This window comes from Equus caballus, chromosome 21 (genome assembly GCF_041296265.1).
Source record: "Equus caballus isolate H_3958 breed thoroughbred chromosome 21, TB-T2T, whole genome shotgun sequence".
NCBI classification, from domain to species: domain Eukaryota; kingdom Metazoa; phylum Chordata; class Mammalia; order Perissodactyla; family Equidae; genus Equus; species Equus caballus.
Window position 1 is genome coordinate 33,714,643 of NC_091704.1, and position 11,012 is coordinate 33,725,654.

Below are 11,012 nucleotides of genomic sequence, written 5' to 3' on the forward strand. Positions count from 1 at the left end.
TAATGTGATGTTAAATGCCTAATATTAGGTAATGAATTAATTACTCATCCTGAGCCTAGCCCCTTCCCACCCACTTCTAGTGGCAAAGTGTGGTTGAGGATAAACAATTCCATGAGGGGAAATAAATATTCTTACACATATGTACAGACAGACATATCTATGGCCCGAAAGAGAGAAAGAGAAAGAGAGAAAGAAAAGAGCTTTGGGAGAAAATATTTCAAATATTTGCCTCTCTCTCCCCAACATGTTTTATAAATATGTATTACAGAGGAAAAAATGCTTAGCAAATAAGGAAAGCCCGCTCGCACTCCCTAAGGACCACTGTCACTATGAGATCTTGATGACAGCCAGCATTCTGAAGAAATACATCTAAATCATGGACTTTTTAAAAAAAGTTAAGAAATCCAGAAGAGTCACAGGTCCTGATTACAGATTCTGGCACAATCTCAGTAATAGTTTTTAGACATAATGTCCTCTCAGTTGTAAACCCACATATGGGTGCTTTACTGGCCAAGTTCAGAGCCAATTGCTTCATGCGAGCCTGGAACCCTATCTACTCCTTTCAGATCTTTCAACAGTTTTCAAACAGTCAGCCTTACTTCTTTCCAGAAAGCAACCACCCATTCTTTCAACTTCATGTCACTAACATTACTCACCACAGCCCAGGAATAGACAAGGGTAATCATGTTTTTTTAAATTTTGGAAAGAGCCCAAAGGTTCCAAATCTCTTCCAAAATTCTCTGAGTAGTTTCTTAGTCTATGACTATCGATATTCTCAGATGCTTTTGGAGGTTTCCTTACTTTGTTCATTCATTTATTCATTCACTTCTTCACTCAACAAATATTTATCAAGCACCCACTATGCGCCAGGCAGTGTTCTAGACTCTGGGGATATTTTGGAAGACAAAATCCTAGTGGAGTTTGCATTCTATTGGGAAGAGATGATTATAAACAAAAAACAAGAAACAATATACCAGGAAACGATAAGTGATATGAGAAAAATAAGCATAGTTATGCGGGAAAACAAAGCTGGGTGGGAGGGCTGCTGTTTGCATTGGGTGGTCAGTGAAGGCTGCTCTGACAGCGTGCCTGGAGCAGGAAGTGGAGGGGGGTGCACCATGCAGATATCTCAGAGAAGAGCCCTTCAGGCAGAGGAAACAGGAAGTGCAAAGGTCCTGAGTATGTTGATGGGTTCAGGGAATGGCTGGGGGCCAGCGAGGCTGGAGCAGAATGGGCCAGGTGCATGGGGTTGGAGGAAATGACATTAGATAAGAGAGAGCTGAGGCCAGATAAGACGTTGCCATCCATTTTAAGGGTTCTGGAAGTTACTCCAAGTGAGATGGGAAGCCATGGAAGAATTTTTAGCAGAGGAATGAAATAATCAGATTTAAGTCTTAAAAGGATCACTTTGCTGCTATGCTGAGAACAGACTATGGAGTCAAGTTCATAAGCAGGGAGACCCATTAGGAAGCTATTACAATAATTCAAATGCTAGCTGAGTTCCTGTTGTCGAAATTTATATATCCAGCCCTGTCTGGGTTAGATGTTTAACAAGATGCTCACCTCATGACCAGCTTCTGGGTGTAGCATTTTCTCAGAACTATTCATAACCTGCTCTGATCTCATTTCTGTATATGGACCAACGTGTCCCCCATCCACCTACAACCAAGTCAGCTTCTTTGACTCTATCTTAGGAGTAGAAGACATCTGGCTTTCTGGCTCTCAAAGATTCTTCCTCTGGGCTTCAAATGGTTTTGCAGGAACCTTGCATTTGTATCTTTCTCATCTTCCAAGGTGTCTCTGATACCTCTAGGTTTGAGAAATTCTCTTCCATCCCCTGGTCGATTTTTTGGTAACCTTCTTGGTCTTACCTGCAGCATATTCAGTTATGTTACCAAAGCAGATTCTGGCTTTAGTTGGATCTCTGCCTCCTCACATCCTAACAATGGTGCCCAAGATGAGTCTTTCTGTAGCTGATATGTGCCCTGTGGCAGGTGACATCATCCTAGGGGCACTAGCACCTCAACTTCTTTTTATTTTTGAGGGAGATTATCCCTGAGCTAACATCCACCACCAATACTCCTCTTTTTGATGAGGAAGATTGGCCCTGAGCTAACATCCAGGCCCATCTTCCTCTACTTTATATGTGGGACTCCTGCCACCGCATGGCTTGAAAAGCGGTGCATAGGTCCCTGTCTGGGATCTGAACAAGTGAACCTCAGGCCACTGAAGCTGAGTGCATGGACTTAACTGCTCAGCCACCAGGCTGGCCCCCAGTACCTCATTCTCTAACATTAATAAAACTTGTCCTGCTTCCTCTACTCCCCAGACCTCCTACAAAGTCCCTATTTCTAGTCTGAGAGATGCCTCTGGTCCAGAGCTCATTTTAGGAGCAATAATGATTGACAGGCCCTGAGCCTTCATTCCATTTTTCAGTTCCAACCACCTTCTCCCATTACCTATGCCAGAGGTTGCTGGCAACCCACCAGCCATATCAGCTCACAGATGTGTTTCATTTGGCCCATAAAGTTCTATTTAAAAATTTTGAATAATTGCCAACACTTAAAAATGATGAGATTTATAGAAAAACCTGCATTTTTCATTTCTCTTGAAAAATTGGAAGAGTTGGCTAAACTGGGTCTGCACCCTCACATGACAACAGTAAACCGGAGTTCAGTAGCAGCTGCGTCATTTGACAAGACATGCGCTCTGCTGTTCCTCCCAGCCCCACCCAGCCCACTTCACTGGTTGCGTTCCTTGCCTGTTGGTCCTGCTGGATATTTGAATGCAAAACCTATGGTTTCTACTCTCATTCTCCTATTTTCCATTAGCCTTTCCAAAATTATTCTAGAGGTCCCCATTGCCCTTGGAGAACTTTTAAGGATGAGAGTAATCTTTTAAAATTATACCTTAAAATGTAAACAACAGCAACACTGCCCAACATATAGAAAAGAATAAGAGATATAACTCGCATAGGAGTGACTAGTTTCTCATATCTTCTCAAAATAAGAATCTAAATTGACAACTGGCTCTTTGTCCAGTTTAAAGCAACCTATTTGACCATTGGACATACACTTTGACCTTTCCCTCAGCCTAGCTCTCCCCTTCCAGTCTGTTGTAGCGAAGTCTCCTAAAGTAGGATTCATAGAAAGACCAACAGTGCAGCGCACCTGTTGGACACAGGTCCTAGTGTTGGATTTGACGTTGCCACTTCTGACCCAATGCCAAAGTTTCTATTGCTTCTTGGTCCATTTTCAGATGTCTAGGGAGGGAGGAGGAATTCTCTAATATCCCATTAGAGTTCCTGAGTGCACACAACTCAGTGGGGTATAAATATACAAAGCTTTTATTTCTTCTAGTCACTGCCTTAAACTGTGCCTCATTCATTCTCCCTTGCTTGTCACTTAATGCCATCTGGGATGGATCCCATAAATTTCCAGTTACTTTGAGTCATTAAAACTCAGGTATTTTAAAGTACAAATCTCAAAGTTGATTTTATCAACTTTTATCAATTTTATCCCTTCCCTCCTTTGTGATCTTTCTTGGGTGGTCCACGGATGTGTCCTTCAGAGAGCCCTGTAGGACCCATCCACTCCAGAGTTCCCTGACCAGGAACTCCAGCTCTAACTCCATCTATTTCACCTTTCATTTGCTCGGGCCACCACCCCACACCACTCCTCCCTTGCCAGGAGGTCACCACTGTGGGAAGGGCAAGATGTCTAAATCTGTTACTTTCTGTGGTACCCACTTGACCCACAGTCAACTCACTCCTCTTTGCCACCAAACAGTGGAAGAGAAAACTACCCCATCTATTTCCCTTTAGGTACTTCCCCCCACACCCAGATAGGCACAGGGACAAATCAGCCGGGTCACTGCCTAAGCAGACATCTCACCAGGGCATCCATCCATTCCGCTAAGAGTATGAGACTTGCCTCTGAGGCTCTGAGCTGTTCTCTTGGAGCCTCTCTATTACTTGAGACAGGAGAACCCACCTCTTCTTTGCGAGGAAGGCGATGAAGAATCATCTCTCATCTAAACCCTATAGTTTCTCTGAGGAGAAGGAATCCATTGACTCTCCTCCTTTCTTCTCCCCAGTCCTCTGGTCATCAGACTGGAGGAAGGGGACAGACATGCATGGAGGGTCAGTCCTTTGGACTCTTTATACGCCCTGAGGGAGGTGCCTGGTCCATTGTTGGTTGCTCTCTTCACAGTGCAGGGACTTCACAATTTCACATGTGTTGTTCTCTGTTCTGAGCCTTGGTGCCAGGTCTTGGAAAGCCTACTCAACATCCTGCTACACTGTTGTATTTGACCTGGCTGAATCAGCTAGGGCATCTCCAGTTATCAGTGACAGAGAACTCAACCCCAAATGGCTCTGCTGGGGAAGAAGAATATTGTCTCCCTTAAAATGTCCAAGTGGGAAGGTTGGGCTTCAGGCCATATTGATTTCTGGCTAAAATGGCATCCCTGGTTCCTAGCTCTACTGTGTTTTCTCTGGGTGAGAAAAGATAGGTGGAAGAGTCTCGGGGTCCTTATGGAGCCTACCCAAGGCTCACATCATCACACAACAGCAGAGGAGGGTCTGCTTTCCCAGCGGCTCAAACAGCAGTCCTGGACTGTAACTTGGTGTGCCCGTCCCTGGCCCGTCACAGTGTTTGGAGATGGTTGATGCCACTCTGAGAGCTTTTGAAGTTTGGAAATAACTTTTCTCCATCTCTCTTACCTCCTATGATTTCCATCAAGGGAAGCCATACATTTTCCAGATCCATCCTTGTTCAAACATAACCTAGATACACTTGAGGACCTGAGTCTAAGATGTGAGACTGGAAATATAATGGGGCTATTGCTGGCTTTCAGAGGGGTGTGAATAATAGAGGTTAAAAGTTTAGGGCCTTGGAGTAAGACAGAACTGGACCCAAATCCTTGTTCCACCAGAGCAAGGAACCTTGGGTAAGTATTTAACGTCTCTGAGACTCAGTTTTCCCAGCTATAAAATGGGAGTGTAGGGGGCCAGCCCAGTGGTCTAGTGGTTGAGTTTGCATGCTCTGCTTCAGTGGCCCAGCGTTTCACAGGTTCAGATCCTGGGTGCAGACATGGCACTGCTCATCGGCCATGCTGAGGTGGCATCCCACATGCAATTACTAGAAGGACCCACAACTAAAATATGCAACTATGTACTGGGGGGATTTGGGGAGAAAAAGTAGGAAAAAAAAAAAGAAGATTGGCAACAGTTGTTAGCTCAGGTGCCAATCTTTAAAAAAAAAAAGAAAAGAAAGGAAGTGTCAATAATACCTAAGTCATTGGGTTGTTAAGCAGATAAAATAAAATGTGACTGGTATAGTTATTATTTTTATAATGTCTGGCACAATTAGATGCTCAATCAATACTATTTTTATTGCTAAACATTTACTCCTTTGTGCACAGAGACCAATACTATGGAAAAAACCACTCAGTTATGAAGGTTCTCCTTGTACTTCCTAGAAGGGACCAATTTGACACTGGTAGCTCAGGGGGTAAGCAGATTTTCCTGCCAGTTCTCCTCTTACTTTTTGCACACACAAGTGGAGGATCCAGAGGGAGAGATGGAAGGTGGTATCTTCAGCATTAATGTGTGTGTCAGGACTAGGAAGCTCATGCTAGGATTAAACTAGCCGAGATTCATTGTTCATTTCCAGAGAGCAGCGCAGGATACTTTGGAGGACCTGCCAAATTTGAGTCACCTATGAATTTAGCAATCTCCTCTGCCCAAGACGTTGTTGAGGCCTTCTACTCTTAGATTTGTCTCAATAAAATGGGGAAAATGGGAGCATTTTCGTTGTCATTTAAAGCAAAGCCATCTTGCGCAAATTTCATATTTTAAGCAAATTGTAAAAATATTGATAGCATGAATTCATATTCCCCAAATGCAGTTTAACATTTATTTAAAAAAAATTAAACAATACTAGACTTGAATGTGAGGGAAAGATTTTTTTGTTTTCTATCAACTAGGAACTGTACCTTTCTGAAACCTAAAATGTTATTTTCTTAGGCGACAGCACCAACGAAGACGATCTTCTCAAGGATACTATGTGAATTATGTTGAAATATTTGGTGTAACTAAATAAGTATAAAATGTAACAACAGCCCATTATTTCAAACTGAGCTTCCACATAGTCTGAGAATAAGATATCAGTTGGTGCCCTCTTGTGGAAGTGATTAAGTTTTGGAAAGGAAGATACAATGTTCTGGCATACCTGTCATAGACGATTTTTTTCCAGGCACTTTTGAGGACTTCTAATTAAACATGTAGTTTTGTTTATACATGAAGTCCAGGAGAAGATTTTAACATGTAGCATAATTGTGGTCTTCACAGCTTTACATTATAAGACTTTTTTTCTTGAGTAGATCTTGATCTGTCACCTGACTCAACTGTTGTAAGGACTTTAATCAGAGCGCGTTATGTACATTTGTATTTCAACTCAATAAGTTGAACCAAATAAGAACATTGAAACCAATAAAAATACTTTTCACGAGCTTTAAGCCTACGGTGTCTCCATTAGTGTTTTTTTTCCTCCAGCATCCTCCCTGCCAAAACTTCTCTTGAAGGCTCTCCTACAAGGATAGCTGAAATAGTTGACCCAGCTCCTGAACCAATTCTGGCCGAGTGGGAGATCCTCTACCCACTTCAGCTGCCATGGCCACCTCCATCTCCTTAGCGCTGGCCATCCTTGCTGTATGTCATAATATAAAGAAGGTCAGTCAGACTGGTCCAAGACTGAAAGTGATTCTTGAGCTATAGAATTCTCTCGTATTCAAGGTTTTCAAGGAGTGTCTGACCAGCTGTTTCGTAGGCACATGGCAGAATGCATTCAGGCTTGGTTTGGATTCAGTGATCTTCATGGTCCCTTCCAACTCTGAGATTCTAAAGCTTTTCTTTTTAATCTGATGGCCAGCCCCACTGAATGAACTAATCACTTCAGTTGCTTCTTTTCAGTCTCAAGATGGCTATGCAGATTTGAACCCACTCCTTACAGCACAGGTCTGTACATTCCTCTGGAATTACTCATCAAGTAAATCCTCAGAAGCTTCTAAGGGCCATTCAAAGTGTAAATTAATTAGGGCACTGGATCATAATAGAGATATGAAGCCCTTTCACCATTATTTTTAAACAGTTATAAATAACCTAGGAATATATTAATTATCCCTAGCAGAAAATTGTCAGGCATAATTACGAGTGGATGCTGATTCAGACAGGGAAATGGGCAACGCAGAGGGTGGAGGTGCACATATTCAAGGGAAGCAGGAAGCATCCTGGGGTGAAGGACAGTGTGGGCTTTGGGGCACAAAGGACCCAGATTCAAACTGTTACTTCCTAGATGAATGATCCTAGGTAAATGTTGGAGCTTCCTTTGTAAAATAAGAATGATTTTACTTAATTGACGGGGTTGTGGTAAGAATGAAATGGCATAAAAAATGCAAAGCACAGAGCATGGTACTTAGTACACAGAAGGCTCTCAAAAAATGCTGGCTGTTCTTATTAAGGGGCAAAGGCAATGTAAATGGTGGAGTCGTGGCAGAAAGGGTCCTTGATGTCTGAGGTCTTAGTAGGCATGGAGGGAAAAAACCCACTAAATAAATGTTCCTTATAAATAATTAAATTTTGCTCATTGAGTAACTTGATAAGCTTACCTTGTGAATCAGGGGACCATCTCTCCATCTTCCCTAGTATTTTATCTTTGATTATTGATGGGGGCACATTTTAATCTCTCAGCATTTGGATTCACACAATGTAAGCACTCTTAGCTGACTCAGAATTATATAGCTGTATGAGCAGAACACCAATTTGTACCTTACTTGGCTTCTCAGTAAGACATCTCTGAAACCTGACAGCAGAAATCTTTAGGAAACAGCTTCAGGTCTCCACAGTGTGGGATCTGTGGAGAGCCTTGAGAGATGAGCCCTGACTGTTCCGTAGTTCAAGGTCAAACTCTAGGATTGGTCAGGTCTGCAAACTGGGTGATCATAGTTTACACAAAGGGATAATTTCTGAAGATTTAGTAGCATTCGAAGGATGCATAATTGCAGACAATTCTATTAGAGGACAGTAATTATTATAATTATTAGCTAAAATGGTGCCATCATGTGGCAAGAGCCAAAATAGCATGCACTCAGAGCCAACTCTGAAAGCAGAGATTTTTGATTGATTATGATAATTGGATTAATTGACTTAAATTAATTTATCTCAATTTAAATTATTGTTATTTCAAACATGATACAAAATGAAACTTTATCACTGTTTTTTAGTTGGGTGACCTCAAATACATATAATTCAAATAAATGCAATTCATGCAATTGCATAAAATGCAAAAGCCTTATAATTTAATTTCTGTGATCTGAACCAAATGTAGATAACAAATGCTAAAGTGGATTCCTGAAGCTAAGTGAAACATGAGCAACTCTGGACTTGGATAATGTTAAACAAGCATCAGATTGCTTTGTTTTGCTTACAACTCTACTAAATAATTTGATTGATTCCCTAAGCGAAAATAAATATATAGAGTGCGAAGAGAATTGTCTAGCATTAAAAATATAAAGGCAAGGTTTTGTGGTCAATATGGCAGGCTGACTGCATGCAAATTTAAGTGAAAGTGAAGAAATTTCAATAGGATACATCCATAATGAGAGAGAGACACACACACACACAGAGAAAGAATGAACGAATCAATGGATGAAGTATCAGTGAATATTTGGGAGAAAAAGAGCATCTGCAGGATGGGTAACTAATGAGGCAGGATGCAGGGAGGTGTAACACAGTCTAAAGGATGTGAGGAGAAGGATAAACCTGAGAAGGTTACACCTGAGAAGGTTTAGATGAGGCCTCAGAAACCTGGAGCTGAGGAAAAGCACAATGGTGTGTGGGAATGAGAACACAGAGCAAAAACTACAGTTTTAAATGAAAATCTATACTTAGAAAAGTTAAGGGCCAGCCCTAGTGGCCTAGTGGTTAAGTTCGGCATGCTCTGCTTCAGCAGCCTGGGTTCAGTTCCCAGGCGTGGAGCTACACCACTCGTCTGTCAGTGGCCATGCTGTGCTGTTGCCTCACATATAAAAAGAGGAAGATTGGCAGCTGATATTAGCTCAGGGAAAATCTTTCTCAGAAAAAACAAAAAAAAACGAAAAAAGGAAAGTTGACCCCCGTGTTCCCAACAACCACCCTACCCTCTCTGCAGGCACAGAACTCCAGGCAGCCAGACTCTTATGCCTCAAGAAATAAATTGGAAGGTATCTCTCTGGCTTCTGTTTCAAAATGCTCTGGAAAAAGCCTCTTCTTATGGTTAAGATGGAGTAATATGACCAGATTTACCCTTCCAATTGAAACAGCTAGAACACGAACAAAATACATGAAACCACAGTTATCAGGACACTGAAAAAACCTTAAAAAGCAGATGGTGGTGGGGAGGGGGTGGGGAAGACTCATTATGTGCAGAGGAACAAAGATAAAGTAACTGAAGACACAATAAAAACTAGAATGCTATGGAGAAACATCTTCCAGGTACCTAAATAAAAAAGCTGTCAAGCAATTATGCAGTTGTTGGATACAGTGTTCCACACATCAATGAGATCAAATCAATTAATTGTTGTATCCAAATCTTCTATATGCCTACTCACTTTTGTCTGCTTTATAGTTTATCAGTTGATAGAAGTGTTAAAGTCCCCAATTATGACTGTGGATTTAACTACCTTTGCTTTTAGTTCTTTCAATGTTTGCTTTATGTATTTTGAAGCCATGTTATATGGTATATACTAATTTAAGATTGTTATCCCTTCCCCAAAAGTTGACCCTTTTATTATGATGTAACATCCTTCTTTATCTCTTAATACTTCTTGCCTTAAAATCTATTCTGTTCTGTGTGAATATAGTCCACACCAGCTTTCTTTTGGTTAGTGTTTGCACAGTGTATGTCTTTCCAATCTTTTATTTTTGTTCTTCCTGCTCTCTTCTTGAGCTGTATTTCCCTGTGCTAGGGTTTGGAAGATACCTTCAGAGAGGAAGCTGGAATGAAGGTGAGGCTCACCACATGTGCTTTTCTTCTCCCAAGGACCTTAGCCCTTGCTATCCAGTGCCTGCAGACAGTTGTTTAATATCTTTCCAGCTTTTACACTTTTTGTGAGAAGGGAAGCCTGAATCCAGCTGCTCCATCAGGACCAGAACTGGAGTTGTCCCGTCAACTGTCTAGCTTCCAACATTTTTTCTATTGTTGTCTCTCCTATTCTCCTCATCCTCGTGGGTTTATGCCTTTTTTCTCCTGGTACCCAAATTTTTCAGAGAGAGAAGAGGTAAACATACATGTTCAACTTGCCATGTTTAATCGGAAATTCTCATCTATGCTGTACTTGAGTTTTGCCTAAAATCGGATCCTTGCACACTTGACTTCTTCCCCATCCCCATCTATTTCCCCCCACTTACTCACTGATAGTTTCCTGGGAGCATTTCCTTAGTAAATCCACTTGTACATGAGTCCTCATTTCACTTTGTGCTTCTGGGGAACCAGGCCTAAGATCATTTATTATACTGTAATATTTACCTCAAGTTAAAGTGTTTTTACATTCTATAACCATACTTTCCACGATTATTTAAACTTGGTTGTATCTTTAATGAGGAAGGCTTTGTAACATGTTACTATGTGTACTATATTCCCCAAATTCTTTCGTATTTGCCTGTTGTCTTTATAGTTGAAGGCAAATGACAACATGTCTGAATGGGAAAACTTTGAGGCTCAGTTTCTTTCCCTCAACATTTGTAGACGTTGACTTGTGTCTTCTGATGCTAAATGTTATTAATAAGAAATCAAAAGATAGTTCCATTTTCTTCTACTTCTAAGAAACTTTTAAAAATTTTTTCCTTGATACATGAAGAAACTTTATCCTTAAAATTAAATAAAGACCAGGAAATATTTTCTTGTCCATTCTGATGTCTCAGGATTTTATTGGAACACACTGTGCCCTTTGAATCTGTAGCGTAAATTTCTCCT